Genomic DNA, 22,234 nt, shown 5'->3' with positions numbered 1-22,234 from the left:
CTCGTTTATGGAGATGACGAAGAACCCGTCGTAAAGGGTTACGTCGATGCTAGCTTCGACACAGATCTGGATGACTCTAAGTCACAAACCGGATACGTGTATATGTTGAATCGTGGAGCAGTAAGCTGGTGCAGTTGCAAGCAGAGCGTCGTGGTGGGATCTACATGTGAAGCGGAGTACATGGCAGCCTCGAAGGCAGCGCATGAAGCAATATGGATGAAGGAGTTCATCACCGACCTAGGAGTCATATCCAATGCGTCGGGGCCGATCACTCTCTTCTGTGACAACACTGGAGCTATTGCCCTTGCCAAGGAGCCCAGGTTTCACAAGAAGACCAGGCACATCAAGCGTCGTGTCAACTCCATCCGTGAAAATGTTCAAGATGGAGACATAGATATTTGCAAAGTACATACAGATCTGAATGTCGCAGATCCATTGACTAAACCTCTTCCGCGAGCAAAACATGATCAACACCAGAACTCTATGGGTGTTCGATTCATCACAATGTAACTAGATTATTGACTCTAGTGCAAGTGGGAGACCGTTGGAAATATGCCCTAGAGGCAATAATAAAAGGATTATTATTATATTTCCTTGTTCATGATAATTGTCTTTTATTCATGCTATAATTGTATTATCCGGAAATCGTAATACACGTGTGAATACATAGACCACAACATGTCCCTAGTGAGCCTCTAGTTGACTAGCTCGTTGATCAACAGATAGTCATGGTTTCCTGACTATGGACATTGGATGTCATTGATAACGAGATCACATCATTAGGAGAATGATGTGATGGACAAGACCCAATCCTAAGCATAGCACAAGATCGTGTAGTTCGTTTGCTAGAGCTTTTCCAATGTCAAGTATCTTTTCCTTAGACCATGAGATCGTGTAACTCCCGGACACCGTAGGAGTGCTTCGGGTGTACCAAACGTCACAACGTAACTGGGTGACTATAAAGGTATACTACGGGTATCTCCGAAAGTGTCTGTTGGGTTGACATGGATCGAGACTGGGATTTGTCACTCCGTATGACGGAGAGGTATCTCTAGGCCCACTCGGTAATGCATCATCATAATGAGCTCAAAGTGACCAAGTGTCTGGTCACGGGATCATGCATTATGGTACGAGCAAAGTGACTTGCCCGTAACGAGATTAAACGAGGTATTGGGATACCGACGATCGAATCTCAGGCATGTAACATACCGATTGACAAAGGGAATTATATACAGGGTTGCTTGAATCCTCGACATCGTGGTTCATCCGATGAGATCATCGAGGAGCATGTGGGAGCCAACATGGGTATCCAGATCCCGCTGTTGGTTATTGGCCGGAGAGCCGTCTCGGTCATGTCTACGTGTCTCTCGAACCCGTAGGGTCTACACACTTAAGGTTCGGTGACGCTAGGGTTGTAGAGATATTAGTATGCAGCAAACCAAAAGTTGTTCGGAGTCCCAGATGAGATCTTGAACGTCACGAGGAGTTCCGGAATGGTATGGAGGTAAAGAATTATATATGGGAAGTCGAGTTTCGGCCATCGGGAAAGTTTTGGGGGTCACCGGTATTGTACCGGGACCACCGGAAGGGTCCTGGGGGTCCACCGGGTGGGGCCACCTATCCTGGAGGGCCCCATGGGCTGAAGTGGGAGGGGAACCAGCCCTTGGTGGGCTAGTGCACCTCCTTGGGCCCCCCTGCGCCTAGGGTTGGGAACCCTAGGGGAGGGGGCGCCTCCACTTGCCTTTGAGGGCAAGGCACCCCCTTGGCCCCCCCCTAGGAGATCCCATCTCCTAGGGCCGGCGCCCCCCCTGGGGATCCTATATATAGAGGGGGGAGGGAGGGCAGCCAGACCCTTGCACTTGGCGCCTCCCTCCCCCTTGCTACACCTCTCTCTCCCGCAGACGCTTGGCGAAGCCCTGCCGGGATCCCTGCTGCATCCACCACCACACCGTCGTGCTGCTGGATCTTCATCAACCTCTCCTTCCCCCTTGCTAGATCAAGAAGGAGGATACGTCACACTGACCGTACGTGTGTTGAACGCGGAGGTGCCGTCCGTTCGGTGCTAGGATCTCCGGTGATTTGAATCACGACGAGTACGACTCCCTCAACCCCGTTCTCTTGAACGCTTCCGCTCGATCTACAAGGGTATGTAGATGCAATCCTCTCTCTCGTTTCTAGATGAACTCATAGATTGATCTTGGTGAAACCATAGGAAATTTTTTGTTTTCTGCAATGTTCCCCAACACTCTCCCCTCCTCCAACCTATATGTACTAGAGGTTTTGGGCACTTTTGAATATACAAAATTTTGGAGCCTCCTCTAGTCCCTCTAGTTCTAATTCTAGTTGATCAATTAGAGCTTGACCTAGATCCTCTAATCCTCATAATTAGAAGCCCGTGTGGTTCTGATCTCCTCCCTCTAATTCTCCGGCGATGATCTAGACAGGAAGCGCTACCAGATCGTGAAGACCGTATGCTTGCAACCAAGTAGAGAGGTCATGCTTTCGGTCTTCTGTTTGAGGATCGTTCGAGGGAGGTTCACGAGATCGTCATCAATGGTTCAAGGGACTCCAAGTATGATCTACACCGGCTTGTCTGCTTCCCCTGCAACTTTGGAGTCGATAACGATGTTGATTCAAACCCTATATGCATCTTCCTATTATCCCCGGGTGTTCATAGGGCGTTTTTTTGTTTTCTACTATGTTTCCCTACAGTGGGATCATGGGCGGTTCTATGAGTAGATGCAGGTTTCGATCTAGATCACATGTGGATGTGAGTGTTTAATGTTCTTGCTATGCTTCCCTCGAGTGTTGCTTCGGTTCAGTTCATTGACGGCATGATGTAGCTTTGTATAAGGTGCTGACAATCGGTCGGCTCTGGCTATCGACGATCTGCTAACAGTTCCTTGGGATTAATCATAGTCAAGAATAGTGAACCTTCATGTACACAAGAGGGTGATGAAGATGGATGATCTTCTAGGGGGTCATGCGTATTATACGAAGTTTAGTGTGGGGCTAGATATTTTTAATTAAGTCTCTTCCCTCACTCACCCCGAAAGTTAATCTAGCAACAAGAATTATCGCCTTTATTGTTCATGTAGGTATCTAGTGTTATCCGGAAACCCTAGCAACCTCGTAATTAAAATTTGCCAAACTGATTAGAGGACATCTAACTTGGTTTTGCAGGGTTGCATATGATGTGGTATAGGCTTCGTCATGATAGAGTTTATGTATGAGATGGTTATATGTTGTAATTTTAAGTGGCATGTGTGTCGCGACATGATGGCTCAAGCCACAAGATTTCCATGTTAATGTAAAATTCGTATAGTTAGCCTACATGTTACAAGTGATGGTGGCATATGTACACAGAGGACCCCAGCATGGAGAAAGCTGTACTAGGCGCGGGATGAGGAGTGATACATACCAAACGTAAATACTTTTCCAAACACTTTTGCTCTTGTTTTAGACTCTAATTTGCATGATTTGAATGGAACTAATCTAGACTGGCGCCGTTTTCAGTAGAATTAACATGGTGTTGTGCAGAAATAAAAGTTCTCAGATTGAGCTGAAAATTTACGGAGATTATTTCCATAATGTGTGAAAATATTTGCAAAGAGAACTACTGGAGGGGGCCACCTAGGAGCCACAAGATTAGGGGGTGCGCCCTGTGAGCTTGTGGGCCCCTCGAGCCTACGATTGCCCTAATTCCAACTCCATAAATTCCATTTCAAGGAGAAAAAATTTAGAGAGAAGGGATTATCGCGTTTTATGACACTTAGCCGTCGCCATCACCTCCCATTCTTCATCAGGAGGGATGATCTGGAGTCCGTTCTGGGCTCCGGAGGGTGGAACTCGTCGTTGTTGTCATCATCAACCCTTCTCCATCAACAATTCCATGATGCTCACCACCGGGAATGAGTAATTCCTTCATAGGATTGCTAGACGGTGATGGAGTTGGATGAGATTTGTCATCTAATCGAGTCAATTTGCTAGGGCTTGATCCCTAGTATCCACTATGTTCTAAGATTGATGTTGCTATGACTTCGCTATGCTTAATGCTTGTCTCTAGGGCCCGAGTGCCATGATTTCAGATCTGAACCTTCTATGTTTTCATGAATATATTTGAGTTATTGATCCTATCTGCTAGTTATATGCATCTGTTATTGTCCTGACCCGTAGACCCCAAAGTGACAATAGTGGTACTCTCCGGGGATGACTGTAATTCAAGGAGTTCATGTATTCACCATGAGTTAATGCTTTGTTTCAGTTCTCTATTAAAAGGAGGCCTTAATATCCTTAGTTTCCTTATGGACCCCGCTGCCACGGGAGGGTAGGACAAAAGATGTCATGCAAGTTCTTATTATAAGCACGTATGATAGATAATACATGCTTACATTATATTGATGAATTGGAGCTATTGTGTATCGCTCTAGGTTGTGACTGTTATATGATGAATATCATCCAACACAAATATCCATCGCTGATCCAATGCCTACGCTTTTCTCATATTGGTCTTTGGTAAGTTATTTTTGTTGGGAAACATAGTAGAAAACAAAAAAAATCACCCTACGAACACCCAGGAACAATATGAAGATGCATATCGGGTTTGGATCAACGATCATTACCGACTATGGAGTGTAGCAAAAGTAGACGAGTCGTTGTAGATCGTAGTTGGAGTACCTCGAATGTCTATGATGATCACGCGAACCACCCTCAAATGATCCCTCGAACGGAAGACCGAAAGAACGACCTCTCTAGTTGGTTGCAAGCGTACGGTCTTCACGATCCGGCAGTGCTTCGCCGTCCAGAGCTAATCGTCGCCGGAGACTTAGAGGGAGGAGAGTAGAACCACACGGGGCTTCTAATTATGAGGATTAGAGGTAGCTAGGGTTAGCTCTAATTAGTCAAATAGGACCAACTAAAACTAGAAGTAGATCAACTAGAGAAGGCTCCAAAACTTGTGTATCAAAAGGGTAGAAATTCTCTAGTATATATAGGTTAGAGGGGAGAGGGAGGGCTGCCACCAAGGAGGAAGGATTCCTCCTTGGTGCGCCGAACTATGGAGGGAAGGAGGAATCCTTCCCCCACCTCAATTCGGCCTCCCTCAAGAGGGAAAGGGGCGCCTCCCCTAGTGGGCCTTGGTGGGCCAATTCCTTCTCTACCACTTGGCCTTTTTAGGCCCGTTTGATGTGGACATATCTACCATATATACATCTACAACTATTACGTGAGACATCGCTAACATAGTTGCGCCTTCGTCTACAACTAGAGCGTGTGCTAGACAAATAAATGGCTAGGTACTATCACTTTTTTGTACATGCGAATTAACTAAAGAGATTATGCTGTTACAATCATTTCCCTATTTATTTGTACGCGGGAATAAAGGAATCAGAAAAACAATTAAAGAGGAGCAAAACTCCTTGCATGCATGCGATCTATTCTTGCATGCATGGCCTCCACCATCGAGCCATCCATCACATCCATCATGCATGAGGTGCAAGCAGTCAGCGCCGCAAGAGACAGACAATTTTGTTTTGGCTACATGGAAAAATATGATTAACGTGTTGGGTCTGAAGATTTACACCTGAACGGGGCGACCGAAGGAAAGTTCACCGTCATACACTGTCCAGTCTTCGTACGCCCTGCATCCCGTGGCACAGCGGACAACCTAGTCACACCATCGACCTTTAATAAATAGCTAGTTTAGGTTAGGATTTAGACTTACGTTTTGTTTAAAGAAGTTTAGCTATTGCTAGTTTTATTTGTCTTCGCTTGTAGCGGCTAGTGCGATCGTCAAGACATCCTATTGAAACTCCATCTTGTGAGATTTATTCCATCTAGCACACTCGTAATTTTGAGATTGCTTAGCTATTATTTTCTTGCATGTTCTTCGGTTTGCTTGCATGAAAAATCCTTCGTTGATAGGTCGATCGCGTCATTGGCTCAGTCGATGACGTCGTGGAGTTGGTTCAGCAAATGCCATGGATATCAGTCGTGTATGGTTCTCCCTATACGGTTGGTAGCCGGATCGTGAGGGTCAAGTCCCACCAAAAAATCGTAGTTATCTCCCTCTCATCGAAAGATCAGGCCCAGTGCACATCAAGTGGTATCAATTTTCAGGTTCATTGAAGAGAGATCTACAGTTTTATTAGATTAGATTATTTTTCAGTTTTACAATCCACAAGCCAAAGAAAATTAGATTCGTTCATCTATCACGCCTACCATTTTAGCCTTTAGCAATTTTCGCATATAATATTTGTGTATTTAAATTTTTGGTTGCATTCATCTAATAATAGTACCGGTCAAGATTAGTCTGAGAGAAAATTATCTACTAGATCGAAATTTGTTTTTGTCCACTATATTTTCCGCCACTCCAGTCCATCCACATCGCACCGCGTACCTCTGCCAAGTTTATGTGATCCTCGGTATTTATACCTCTGCCAAGTTTACGTGATCCTCAGTATTTATTTATCCCGCGTTGTCCGCCCTTTTCGTCTTTGTTCAGTTCCGCACACGCGCCTGAGTTTGGTGCACTTGTACCCACGTCCCATCCACCTTAAAAATTGTTCATGTGCTGCCGCGTGCACGCCCCAGCCTTCCGTCACATCTCGTTTCCATGAAGTTAGCCATCCATCATTACTTGTTTAGTGTCACCACTAGTACCACACATCTCATCACTTGGGCATTGATTTTCTTTTGGATGGTTTGCTTTTCTCATCTCTCTAGTAGTACATACGTTTCTGTAAACATTTCTCTTCTTTGTTTACTAGTAGCCGGCTTGTAAAAAAACAAAAAAAGAAAAAAAAAGAAAAAAGAGAAAAAAAAGCAAGAAAAATAGAAGTTACGGCCGGTTACCATCTTTTGGAATACCTGTCCAGAACCTTCACTTTGATTAGATATGTAGTATTTGCTGAACATTTTCTGCTCTTGGCTACTCTACATTGCCCCCTCACTTATATCTAGCTACTTAGAGCTATCATATTTTCACCGGCTTCCACTCATTTTATTCACTTATATCTAGCTTCTTACTAGTCGACTGCCAACACTAGTTAGGAGTTTGAGCAATTGTTCAACTTGCATTGCTTTTTGCTGAATTGTACCGCTGATATTGTGAGTTGAGAAGCCTTTGCCAAGCTCCATTTTTTCTTACCAATAAGTACAGGTACCGGCTCTACTGATTCCTGATTATCCCTCCATCCAATCTTCATCGGTAGTTTGAAGCCAACACCAACGCGTCGATTACCACTTGTTGCATTGGTAAGAGCAAGTAAGAATTTGACACTAAGCTTGAGTGTGAGCGAATTTTCTCCACCACGTCCTACTAGTTTGATAGGAATTATACACTGTGTATTTTTTCCCTCTTTCACTAACAATGGCACAGGATCAACCCACACTTGAGGGCCTCACAGCGGATGTGAAAGTCACCAGTGAGCGTCTCGCCCAACTTAAGGGTGCTCAGATTGTGGCCGAAGAGAGGCTCAAGGCCATAGAGGATGTATAAGGTGTTGCCAACACATATTTACAGGACATCTTGTCATGTCTGGGTGGGTTGCAGATAGCACCTCACGTCAACAACGTTGCTCCTCACAATTCCACGGGAGTCGCCGCTATTTCACAAGCTCGACGCGTGTCCGTGGGTCATCCACAACACCCAGCTAGTGCCACTGATGCTGCCACCATAAACTAGCACCAACAAATTTCTCCCCGCGTCACCGAGGAACATGGGGACAACTACGATGATTATTCCAGTGATGCCGAAGACGACCAGATGGTCAACCACCACAATGACCGTGCTCATCAACAACTGCGTTTCAACCGCCACGGTATGGCACGAGGTAGACACCGGTATGATGTTCGAGATTATGACCACTCTAGTGCTAAAATTAAATATACTATGCATGCTTTCAATAGTAAATATAATCCAGATGTTAATCTTGACAGGAAACTTTCTGTTGAACAAAAATTTGCAATGTCATGATATTCCTGAGAACCAAAGAGTTTGGGCAGCCACTAGTGAATTTACAAGCTTTGCTTCTATTTGGTGGAGTGAGTATTGCCGTGTTAATGTGAACAATATACCTTGCTACTTGGGATGCTTTAAAATGAGCTATGTGACAATGTTATATTCCTTCATATTATGCTCGTGATAAACTAAATGAATTGCGGCGTTTAAAACAAGGTAGTAGTTCGGTAGAGGATCATTATCAAGAATTGCAAACTGGGTTAATGCGATGTGGATTAATTGGCACTGAAGATGCTATGATGGCTAGATTTTTAGGTGGTTTGAATTGCGATATTCAGGATATATTGGACTATAAGGAGTACAATTCTATTATTCACGTGTTTCATTTTGCTTGTAAAGCTGAAAGGGAAGTACAGGGATGACACAACAAGGGATGAGGTAATTTTTCTGCAGGTCGCCTCTCATCATGGACACCCTCTCCTACTATTTCGTTCACTACCGAGTCAACGCCACCTATCTTGAAAAATGGTGCAAACCCATCAAGTTCAAAATCAGCTCCACAATCATCCGAGGCTTCGGAAGCAATTTCTCCAGCACCCACTACTTCATCTGGACGCACAAGGGACATGAAGTGTCATATATGCAAAAGTGGCAGGCACTTGATGAAGGACTGCCCAAATAAACATACTTTCATTGTGTGAGAGGATGGTGAGTACTCCTCCGCTAGTGATTTGGATGAAGAGACACAAGCCATGCTTGCTACTAATCATGCAGGTGACACGGAGGAGCAAGAGGAGATACACATTAATGCTGATATGGCGGATAAATTCCCAAGCCTTGTAACCATGTGAGTACTTAGTGTCTAGGTGGGGCATGCTGAGATGCCTCAACGCCATAATCTTTTTCAAACTAAGTTTGTTGTCAAAGGGCATTCCGTTCGTGTGATCATTGATGGTGGAAGCTGCAATAGATGGTAGAGAAACTTTGTCTTACCACTACAAGACACCTCCATCCATATTACATCCAGTGGTTCAATGACTGTGGTAAGCTGAAGGTAACACGTTGTGTGAGAGCCCATTTTACACTTGGTTCGTACCATGATTTTGTTGACTGTGATGTCGTTCCTATGAAAGCTTGTTCTTTATTGTTAGGTCGACCTTGGCAATATGATAGTAGTGTTACCCATCATGGTAGAACAAATTCGTATACTCTCGTGTTTGAAGGAAAAACCATTAACTTGCTTCCAATGACCCCCGATGAAATAATAAATGATGGGAGAAGTTAAATCAACGGATCATGCTATGCATAGTATGCTTGGGATCAATCTGAATTTTTTCCGTTGAGTGTCTCAACTTTTGAAGACTTTGTGTGGGATAAAATTTATCATGATGTTCAAAATGTTATGCCCCGACATGAGAAAGCTTTTAAAATTTTATCACATCCTCATGAGCTAACGCCTTTAGAACGGCCTACATATGTTGCATCTATTTTTGCTTTGCTCTATGATGTGTTCCAGATAGATGAAAGCCGAAGATGGCTTTGTTTTCAAGAAAGGGGGATGATGTGGAAATAGCTACCATATATACATCTACAACTATTACACGACACATCGCTAACATAGTTGCGCCTTCGTCTATGACTAGAGCGCGTGCGAGACAAATAAATGGCCATAATCGCTCTTTTGTACATGCGAATTAAATAAAGAGAATATGATGTTACACTCATTTCCCTATTTATTTGTATGCATTAATAAAGGAATTAGAAAAACAATTAAAGAGGAGCAACACTCCTTGCATGCATGCGATCTATTCTTTCATGCATGGCCTCCACCATCAAGCCATCCATCGCATCCATCATGCATGAGGTACAAGCAGTCAGTGCCACAAGAGACGGACAATTTTGTTTTTGGCTACATGGGAAATTATGATTAACGTGTTGGGTCCGAAGACTTACACCAGGACGGGGCAACCGAAGGAAAGGTCACTGTGATACACTGTCCAGCCTTCGTATGGCCCTGCATCCCATGGCACAACGGACAACCTGGTCACACCTGCGACCTTTAATAAATAGCTAGTTTATGTTAGGATTTAGTCTCGGGTTTTGTTTAGAGAAGTTTAGCTATGTCTACTTTTATTTGTCTTCACTCGTAGTTGCTAGTGCGACCGTCAAGACATCCTATCAGAACCCCATCTTGTGAGATTTATTCCATCTAGAACATTCGCAATTTTGAGATTGCTTGGCTATTATTTTCTTCCATGTTCTTCGATTTGCTTGCATGAAAAATCCTTCGTGGATAGGTCGACCGCGTCGTTGGCTCGGTCAATAATGCCGTGGAGTTGGTTCATCGATTGCCGTGGATATCAGGGCGTGTACGGTTCTCCCTGTACAGTTGGTAGCTGGATCATGAGGGTCAAGTCCCACCCAAAAATCATAGTTATCTCCCTCTCATCGGAAGATCGGGCCCAGCGCACACCACCGTTGATATTAAATTAAACATATAAATCTTCTAAATACCTCTAGACCATTATATATATAATTTAACATCCTTAGAAACATTTTCGACCTATATATAATTTATCGGTAATACCCGATATTACCCGATACTCTCCGAAACCCTTTCGGTGACCCCGAAACGCTTCCGGATCCTCACAGAATTATTCTGAACATTTAGGAAACAATTACACAAATATATTCTCATTAATCCCGTACCACTAACACTCAGAAGATCGTGATTACCTTAATCTTGTGATCCGGTAGGTTCGCTAAATCATAGACATGAACGAAACCCCTTCGTTCAATGACCGATAGCAGAACTATGGATATCCATACCGGTCCCTATGATTACACCAACAATATTCGAGTGAACCTTTGGTTATCATGTGATGTTCCCTTTGCTTCGCGATACTTTACAGAACCTGGTGTGCATCGGTATCCTCCTGAGTCATCACCATGCTCACTATACCGTTGCTCCCGTTACCAGTTTTGTTCTTATTTCTCGTTAACGTGTTCCAGCATCCACTTGACGTAGTCACATGTGTCTGGCCATATGATGATGGATGCCATCATAGGGAGAGGACCCTAAGAATATCTCTCCATAGTCGGAGGAGCAAATCTCACTCTCGAGCTATCCGGTCACTTGTCAAACTTTTTGGTGAGACTGAAAGTTGTCGTTATGATCACCTTGTTACAGATGACATTTGAGCAACCCCAAAGTCAACCATATGTTAGGAAGTGACCGAGATACTCTCATGGTATGAGGAACTAAAACACATGCTAACACTCTGTGTTATAACAGGTGATTTCAGATGGTATAATCACCAAGTATAACAGACAAGTATTGGGTCGATTCAATATGATCGTTTTTCTAACGTCATACCCTCAATGTTGTTTTAGGACTATCGTTACACTTAATATTATTCTAAGATTTGGAAAACGTGATTACCAACAACACTTGAGCCAGTCTTAGAGGCGAGACCGGGAACCTATTGTTTACGGTTTATCATTTCACTCATGCATATGAGTTTTCTACTGAATTGCATATTCCAGGATCATAGCAGTTATAGAATAAAATAGAAACACTTAATTATGATTAATGGAAATATAATAATACAATATTACTGCCTCTAGGGCATATTTCCAATAGTCTCCCACTTGCACTAGAGTCAATAATCTATTTAGCACATTTTCATTAACACCAATGGCAATCCGGTGTTTGCCCATGCTTTGCTTGTGGCATAGCCTTAGTCCTATCAGATCTTAACAACTTCAGATCCATGTGTATCATTTGCATTTCTATGCATCTATCATGCTTTCACAAGAATTCATAATTTATGTGAAACCGGCTTTGTATATGTATTGAATCACTGGTAGAACCTTTGATTCCTCAGACCGAGTTATGGAACCACTATTAAAAATAGTGTTCCAATGATACAATCATCTAGAAACCATACCAAGCTCATAAATGAACTTTCGCTTCATTACCCTCCATTTTTTGCGTCTAAAGCGACAATATACTCAGCCTTCTGTTATAGAATTCACCACAATAACTTTCTTGGACCAATTTCAACTTACCGTGCCACCATAAATTATTTAATTTAAATCAAAATTCGCTTGGAGCATTGACTGAGAATTTGTGTCGATGTGCTACTTACATCAAGCATGTATTGATGTAAACCCCTTACACCAATCTCTTCATTTTCGCAATATGAGAGAAACATGTCATCAGTACTCAATGACATTTTCACTGTTGTCCTATGAATGTCTCCAACGTATCTATAATTTTTGATTGTTCCATGCTATTATATTATCTGTTTTGGATGTTTAATGGGCTTTATTACACTTTTATATTATTTTTGGGACTAACCTATTAACCGGAGGCCCAGTCCAAATTGCTGTTTTTTGCCTATTTTAGTGTTTCGCAGAAAAGGAATATCAAATGGAGTCCAAACGAAATGAAACCTTCGGGAGAGTCATTTTTGCAACAAACGCAATCCAGGAGACTTGGAGTAGACGTAAAGAAAGCAACGAGGCAGCCACTAGGTAGGGAGGCGCGCCCAGGGGGGTAGGCACGCCCCCACCCTCGTGGCTCCCCTGACCGACTTCTTTCACATATATATACTCATATACCCTGAAAACACCCAAGAGCACCACGAAATCCTATTTCCACCGCTGCAACCTTCTGTACCCGTGAGATCCCATCTTGGGGCCTTTTCCGACGCTCCACCAGAGGGGGAATCGATCATGGAGGGATTCTATATCAACACCATAGCCTCTTCGATGGAGTTTGAGTAGTTTATCTCAAACCTTCGGGTCCATAGTTATTAGCTAGATGGCTTCTTCTCTCTCTTTGGATCTCAATACAAAGTTCTCCTCGATCTTCTTGGAGATCTATTCGATGTAATTCTTTTTGCGGTGTGTTTGTCAAGATCCGATGAATTGTGGGTTTATGATCAAGATTATGTATGAACAATATTTGAATTTCCTCTGAATTCTTTTACGTATGATTTGTTATCTTTGCAAGTCTCTTCAAATTATCAGTTAGGTTTGGCCTAATAGATCGATCTTTCTTGTAGTGGGAGAAGTGCTTAGCTTTGGGTTCAATCTTACGATGTCCTTTCCCAGTGACAGTAGGGGTAGCAAGGCACGTATTGTATTGTTGCCATCGAGGATAAAAAGATGGGGTTTATATCATATTGGTTGAATTTATCCCTCTACATCATGCCATCTTGCCTAATGCGTTACTCTGTTCTTATGAACTTAATACTCTAGATGCATGCTGGATAGCGGTCGATGTGTGGAGTAATAGTAGTAGATGCAAAATCGTTTCGATCTACTTGTCACGGACGTGATGCCTATATACATGATCATGCCTAGATATTCTCATAACTATGCACTTTTCTATCAATTGCTCGACAGTAATTTGTTCACCCACCGTAATACCTATGCTATCTTGAGAGAAGCCACTAGTGAAACCTATGGCCCCCGGGTCTATTTTCTATCATATAAGTTTTCGATCTATTTTATTTTGCAATCTTTACTTTCCAATCTATATAATAAAAATACCAAAAATATTTATCTTATTATCTCTATCAGATCTCACTTTTCCAAGTGGTCGTGAAGGGATTTTCAACCCCTTTATTGCGTTGGTTGCAAGGTTCTTATTTGTTTGTGCAGGTACGAGGGATTTGAGTGTAGCCTCCTACTGGATTGATACCTTGGTTCTGAAAAACTGAGGGAAATACTTACGCTACTTTGCTGCATCACCCTTTCCTCTTCAAGGGAAAACCAACACATGCTCAAGAGGTAGCAAGAAGGATTTCTGGCGCCGTTGCCAGGGAGTCTACGCACAAGTCAAGACATACATAGTACCCATCACAAACTCTTATCCCTCGCATTACACTATTTGCCATTTGCCTCTCATTTTCCTCTCCCCCACTTCACCTTTGCCTTTTCTTCGCCTTCTTCTCGTATGTCTGTTTGTTTGTGTTTCCACGTGCCTTCTATTTGCTTGAATCTTTGCGTGCTAAAAAATCTATTGATATTGATCCACTTAAAGTGTTCTACTTGGATCATCTTCGACCCTTATGCGCTCGTGCTAAAACCCCAACTAGCCTAGTTGATGGGAAATCTTTACATGAGCATGCTCATTTTGTGCGTCACCATTTTTCTGAAAGAGGGAGACTCTTATGGGATCAAATACATAGATTGCTGTGTTATGCTTGGAATCTTTATGAAATTTATGATTTTACTTGTTGCTCTAAGAACCCTAAAAAACACCTTCCCTACCTATGTGAGTTTAATGAAAATGAAATCTTATCTTCTTATGCAAAGGGTGTTTATAGTTACTATGATATCGAACAAATTGAAGAATTTGTCGTTTTTAAGGGTGCTCATTAAGTTGCTTCTTTGATTGAAAAGTATGATATTACTCTCTACAAATCTGAAAATTCCGACATACTTAAATATTGCTATGAAAACTATGCTCATAATGTCTATGTCAAAGAATTTATTGAGAGAATGACCATTGCTTTGGAAGAAAATAATGATATGCATAAATTTATAGATAATGATGATTCCAATGATTTGATTGGAGTATCCCTTGATGAACATGATGCTTGCTATTCTTATGTCCATGATGCCAATATTTATGGATATGAATTTGCTATAGTTCCTTATGTTAAACATGAGATTATTGCTATTGCACCCATACTTGATAGTTCCTTGAATCAAAAGCATGATTGCAATGATGTTACTATAAATTCTCTTGATGTCCATTGTGCTAATAATATGCAAACCCTAAGCTTGGGGATGCTAGTTTTTATATGTCTACTACTTGTTGCAATGATCATGATTAGGGTGATTCTTATTATGATCTTGAAAAATTATTTAAGCCCCATGATGAATATGAGATTGATAATAGTGTTTGCAATATTATTGGAAGTGGGTTTGGAAGAGTGTCAACTTTCTATCCCACATATTTGGAGAATGTTCAATCTTATGAAATTTTTGAGAAAAGTGGGTTTGGAGAGGTCATGACTTTAGTTAATGTTAATCCCACTATTTTGGAAGAGTGTCCACTTCGCATGCATGTGGATCGTGTTGAAAATATTTTATGTGATAGCTATTTTTTGAATTTGCTTATGATCCCACATGTAATTATTATGAAAGAGGAAAATATGGTTGTAGAAATTTTCAAGTTACTAAATTACCTCTTGTTATGTTGAGATTGCTATTGTTTCTTTCCGCTTCCTTGCATATGCTAGTTTTTGCTTGCTATGATAATTTGTTTGCCTATAAGATGCCTATGCATAGGAAGTATGTTAGACTTGATGTGTTTTTCACGTGTTTCATGATGATCTCTTTGCGCTTCAATTCTTGTCTGTCATGTGAGCATCATCAAAATTTCAATGCCTAGCTAGGAGCGTTAAACGATAGCGCTTGTTGGGAGGCAACCCAATTTCATTTTTGTTCTTTGCTTTTTGTTCCTGTTTAGTAATAAATAATTCATCTAGCCTCTGGTTATATGTGGTTTTATGTTTTAATTAGAGTTTGTGCCAAGTAAAACCTATAGGATCTTCTTGGGTGATAGTTAATTTGATCTTGCTGAAAAACAGAAACTTTTGCACGCACGAGAATAATTTTCATAAACCACAGAAACGTGATTTTCAGTTAATTCATTTTGCAGAAGATTTATAAACAAATTATCTAGGACTTCCTATTTTTGTAGAAGTTTTAGGGTTCCATAAGTATTGAAAAGTTACAGATTTCTACAGACTGTTCTGTTTTTGACAGATTCTGTTTTTCGTGTGTTGTTTGCTTATTTTGATGAATCTATGGCTAGTATCGGGGGGTATGAACCATAGAGAAGTTGGAGTACAGTAGGTTTAAAACCAATATAAATAAATAATGAGTTCATTACAGTACCTTAAAGTGGTGTTTTTTTATTTCACTAACGGAGCTCATGAGATTTTCTGTTGAGTTTTGTGTTGTGAAGTTTTCAAGTTTTTGGGTAAAGATTTGATGGATTATGGAATAAGGAGTGGCAAGAGCCTAAGCTTGGGGATGCCCAAGGCACCCCAAGGTAAAATTCAAGGACAACCAAAATTCTAAGCTTGGGGATGCCCCGGAAGGCATCCGCTCTTTCGTCTTCGTCCATCAGTAACTTTACTTGATGCTATATTTTTATTCACCACATGATATGTGTTTTGCTTGGAGCGTCTTGTATGATTTGAGTCTTTGCTTTTTAGTTTACCACAATCATCCTTGCTGTACACACCTTTTGGAGAGACACACATGAGTCGGAATTTATTAGAATACTCTATGTGCTTCACTTATATCTTTTGAGCTAGATAATTTTGCTCTAGTACTTCACTTACATCTTTTTATAGCACATCGATGGTTTTATTTTATAGAAATTATTGATCTCTCATGCTTCACTTATATTATTTTGAGAGTCTTTTGGAACAACATGGTATTTTCTTTGGTTATAAAATTAGTCCTAATATGATGGGCATCCAAGTTGGGTAAAATAAAACTTTCATATGGAGTGCATTAAACACTATGATAAATTTGATACTTGATAATTGTTTTAAGATATAAAGGTGGTAATATTAGAGTCATGCTAGTTGGGTAATTATGAAATTGAGAAATACTTGTGTTAAAGTTGGCAAATCCCGTAGCATGCACGTATGGTGAATGTTGTGTGACAAATTTGAAGCATGGGGTGTTCTTTGATTGCCTTCCTTATGAGTGGAGGTCGGGATCGCGCGATGGTTAACTCCCACCAACCCTTCCCCTAGGAGCATGCATAGTAGTACTTTGCTTCGAGGGCTAATAAACTTTTGAGATAATTATATGAGTTTTTTATGACTAATGTGAGTCCATGGATTATACACACTCTTACCCTTCCGCAATTTGCTAGCCTCTACGGTACCATGCATTGCCCTTTCTCACCTTGAGAGTTGATGCAAACTTCGCCGGTGCATCCAAACCCCGTGATACGATACACTCTATCACACATAAACCTCCTTATATCTTCCTCAAAACAGCCACCATACCTACCTATCATGGCATTTCCATAGCCATTCCGAGATATATTGCCATGCAACTTTCCACCATTCCTTTATTATGACACGCTCCATCATTGTCATATTGCCTTGCATGATCATGTAGTTGATATCGTATTTATGGCAAAGCCACCTTTGTAATTCTTTCATACATGTCGCTCTTGATTCATTGCATATCCCGGTACACCGTCGGAGGCATTCACATAGAGTCATATTTTGTCCTAAGTATTGAGTTGTAAATAAATAGAAGTTTGATGATTTCCATTATTAGGACATTGTCCCATGTGAGGAAAGGATGATGGAAGCAATGATTCCCTCACAAGTTGGGATGAGTCTCCAGACTTTATGAAAAATAAAAGAGGCCAAAGAAGCCCAAATAAAAAAAAGAGGCCAAAGAAGCCCACCAAAAAAATGAAAAAAATGAGAGAAAAATATAGAAGGGACAATGTTACTATCCTTTTTCCACGCTTGTGCTTCAAAATAGCACCATGATCTTCATGATAGAGAGCTTCTTATTTTGTCACTTTCATATACTAGTGGGAATTTTTCATTATAGAACTTGGCTTGTATATTCCAATGATGGGCTTCCTCAAAATGCCCTAGGTCTTTGTGAGCAAGCAAGTTGGATGCACACCCACTTAGTTTATTTTTGATGAGCTTTCATACATTAATAGCTCTAGTGCATCCGTTGCATGGAAATCCCTACTCCACGTATTGACATCAATTGATGGGCATCTCCATAGCCCGTTGATTAGCCGCGTCAATGTGAGACTTTCTCCTTTTTTGTTTTCTCACATAATCCCTATCATCATACTCTACTCCACCCATAGTGCTATGTCCATGGCTTACGCTCATGTATTGCGTGAGGGTTGAAAAGGCTGAAGCTTGTTAAAAAGTATGAACCAATTGCTTGGCTGAAACCAGGGTTGTGCATGATGGGAGCATTTTGTGTGACGAGAATGAAGCATTGCCAAACTATATGATTTTGTAGGGATAAGCTTTCTTTGGCTATGTTATTTTGATAAGACATAAACTGCTTGGTTAGCATGCTTGAAGTATTACTATTTTTATGTCAATATTAAACTTTTATCGTGAATCTTTTGGATCTGAACATTCATGCCACAATAAATAAAATTACATTGAGAATTATGCTAGGTAGCATTCCACATCAAAGATTCTATTTTTATCATTTACCTACTCGAGGACGAGCAGAAATTAAGCTTGGGGATGCTTGATACGTCTCCAACGTATCTATAATTTTTGATTGTTCCATGCTGTTATATTATCTGTTTTGGATGTTTAATGGGCTTTATTATACACTTTTATATTATTTTTGGGACTAACCTATTAACCGGAGGCCCAGTCAAATTGCTGTTTTTTTGCCTATTTTAGTGTTTCGCAGAAAAGGAATATTAGACGGAGTCCAAATGGAATGAAACCTTTGGGAGAGTCGTTTTTGGAACAAACGCAATCCAGGAGACTTGTAGTGGACGTCAAGAAAGCAACGAGGCGACCACGAGGCAGGGAGGCACGCCTGGGGGTAGGCACGCCCCCCACCCTCCTGGGCCCCTCATGGCTCCCCTGACCAACTTCTTTCGCCTATATATACTCATATATCCTGAAAACATCCAAGAGCGCCACGAAACCCTATTTCCACCGCCGCAACCTTCTGTACCGGTGAGATCCCATCTTGGGGCCTTTTCCGGCGCTCTGCCGGAGGGGGAATCGATCATGGAGGGCTTCTACATCAACACCATAGCCTCTCTGATGAAGTGTGATTAGTTTATCTCAGACCTTCGGGTCCATAGTTATTATCTAGATGGCTTCTTCTCTCTCTTTGGATCTCAATACAAAGTTCTCCTCGATCTTCTTGGAGATCTATTTGATGTAATTCTTTTTGCGGTGCGTTTGTCGAGATCCGATGAATTGTGGGTTTATGATCAAGATTATGTATGAACAATATTTGAATCTCCTCCGAATTATTTTATATGTATGATTTATTATCTTTGTAAGTCTCTTCGAATTATTAGTTTGGTTTGGCCTACTAGATTGGTCTTTGTTGCAATGGGAGAAGTGCTTAGCTTTGGGTTTAATCTTGCGGTGTCCTTTCCCAGTGACAGTAGGGGCAGCAAGGCACGTATTGTATTGTTGCCATCGAGGATAAAAAGACGGGGTTTATATCATATTGCTTGAGTTTATCCCTCTACATCATGTCATCTTGCCTAATGCATTACTCTGTTCTTATGAACTTAATACTCTAGGTGCATGCTGGATAGCGGTCGATGTGTGGAGTAATAGTAGTAGATGCAGAATCGTTTCGATCTACTTGTCGCAGACGTGATGCCTATATACATGATCATGCCTAGATATTCTCATAACTATGCACTTTTCTATCAATTGCTCGACAGTAATTTGTTCACCCACCATAATACTTATGCTATCTTGAGAGAAGCCACTAGTGAAACCTATGCCCCCCGGGTCTATTTTCCATCATATAAGTTTCTGATCTATTTATTTTGCAATCTTTACTTTCCAATCTATATCATAAAAATACCAAAAATATTTATCTTATTATCTCTATCAGGTCTCACTTTTGCAAGTGGCCATGAAGGGATTGACAACCCCTTTATCGCGTTGGTTGCAAGGTTCTTATTTGTTTGTGTAGGTACAAGGGATTTGAGTGTAGCCTCCTACAGGATTGATACCGTGGTTCTCAAAAACCGAGGGAAATACTTACGCTACTTTGCTGCATCACCCTTTCCTCTTCAAGGTGAAACCTATGCATGCTCAAGAGGTAGCATCCTATGATCAACAATTTGACCTTTCTGGTAACTTTACTCACAACTTACTTGGAGTACTAGACTTATCTGGTTATTTACATACCATGGAATTAACACAAGTGTGATCGAAATCATGTATTTCACTCATCAATATTTCAAGATACCGATTCTTGCTAAGAACTCCTTCCATGTGACTTTGACAAGAAAACTCTTCTTGACATTTTTCATACTAAACCGCTTTAGTACTTTGTTAATATGTATTTTGTCCAAGCCCGATTAGACACTACTATCTCCAAAGATGTAGCGACGAGACCTCAAACAGTCTGATCTCTGTGCATCTTTGTCATCCCTGGATCGGTAATGCTGACACGCATAGTACTCCAAGGATTTTCAATAGAGTAGCAATCACACACTTATTACAATCGAATGTCTCAAAAGAGAACTTATTACAATAAATATGGCTTAAGGCCATCTAATAACGATAACAACGGAAGGCTTGGAAGATAACCGAGTCCATCAACTCCAACGGCATCACTGAGTATAAGATCACCACCTAAGGCACCTTACTCGTCGTCTGAAAAGTCTGGAACATGAACGTTGCAGCCCGAAAACGGGTCAACACATGGAATATGCTGGCAATGTAACACATAGAGAGTAATGAACAGAATAATGCTATCACTACATGCATATATGGCTGGTGGAAAGCTCTATGGTTACAGTTTTGAATAAAGCCAATTTTTCCCTACAACAAAGAATAAATTTTATTTAACTATCATGGTGGTTGTTAAACATTGAGAAGGTTCCTCCAACTCAATCCAAATTAAGCATCATCATTAACCCAACAAAATTAAATTAAGTAACATGATGAGATTCACATGATAATCGAGGTACTAGATACTTAAAACGTCCATAACTAGGGACACGGCTAACCATGATTAGTTTATATACTCTGCAGTGGTTTGTGCACTTTTCCCCACAAGACTCGATCTCCTCCGCTTGATTTCTCGCACTACATGATGTTTGAGAAAACGGATGATCGAGACACAGTCTTTCAGAAGCATTAACTCTCTACTCCGGGTAGACAGTACCAACCTACATCCCCTACATCTGCTAGTCTACCTCTTCAAAAGCTCACGCAACATACTCAACTATGCTAGAGCCCATAGTAGCTTGCGGCTACACACGGAAGTTTCTAGCATGAATAATCTCATGATCCCTTTGAGCCTGGGTGGCAGTCCATAGGAGAATCACACGGTACCCCGGGATTTCCAAAAATACAGGCAACACTGGATTCCCCAGGTGCCTCAATCCACCCAGATGTGAATTTAAGTTGCCACCTTAAGTAGACCATTAATTAAACAATCTCACATCTGTCATGGATACACTCACCCAATCCACGTCTACTAGCATAGCATAGCAATATAAGCAAACGTAGAAGTAACTCCCAAATGTTTGATAATGAAACAGGTAATAGGTACTACCTCATCTACTTCCCAAAACCCACATATTAAATCAGATCCTAATCATGCAATTGTTTGAGGATTGATCTAATGCAATAAAACTGGGTAGTAAAGAGGTATGATCAAAGTGTTACTTGCCTTGCTGATGATCCGTGAAACCTAGAGATTCGAAGTAGCAAGCGGCGCACTCCGGGTACTCTATCGCAAACAACAAGCATACAATAAGCACTCATCTAATACACAGGTAAAACTCAAATAAGAGATCTAACCAGAAAGTTCAACTTAAGAACTCCGGTTTGCAAAAAGAATCAAAACGAACGAAGCAACGAAACTCAAAAGGCGAAAGAAAACAAGCTTCATTTACTAATCTGGACCTAGGTCAAATTTTACAGTAGCAAAAACTTGTTTGAGTTTGTTAAATGGAAAGAGGGTTTCAAGACGAAACTCTAGGCGCTTGAATCGCCTGATTCCGATAAACGAGCGAAAATTTATACTAGAACGAAAATCGGATCAGAAATCGCGATCAGAAATAATCGCGGAAAATCCGGGAAAAAGAAAAACGGACGAACAGGCTAACGAACGAACGTTCGCTGTTTGCGGCTAAACAACGAAAACCGTTCGTTAAAAAGAACGTATGGACGAACGTCCGCTAAATAACTAAACCGGAAAAAAATAAACCATCTATTAAAATAAAATAAACCGCGACTTGAAAAAACAGGGCGGTTTTTCTTAGAAAACCACCGGCGGCGGGGCGGCTACCTCCGGCGAGGTCCGGCGTCGGGCTCCGGCGGGGCGGGGCGGCGGTGGCGGCAGTTGGTGGCGGCGAGGCGAGGCGCGACATCGGCGGCGGCGGCAGGATCCGGCGGCGGCAGCGCGGGTCTCGAGGCGGGGCAGGGCATCGGCAAGGGTTTCGGCCCGGGGCGGGCCGTCGGCCTTTAAAGGCCGCCCGGGTGCAGTGTCCAGGTCGGA

The sequence above is a fragment of the Triticum dicoccoides genome, chromosome 7B, assembly GCF_002162155.2.
Source record: "Triticum dicoccoides isolate Atlit2015 ecotype Zavitan chromosome 7B, WEW_v2.0, whole genome shotgun sequence".
Lineage (NCBI taxonomy): Eukaryota > Viridiplantae > Streptophyta > Magnoliopsida > Poales > Poaceae > Triticum > Triticum dicoccoides.
This window is presented reverse-complemented; position numbering follows the sequence as displayed.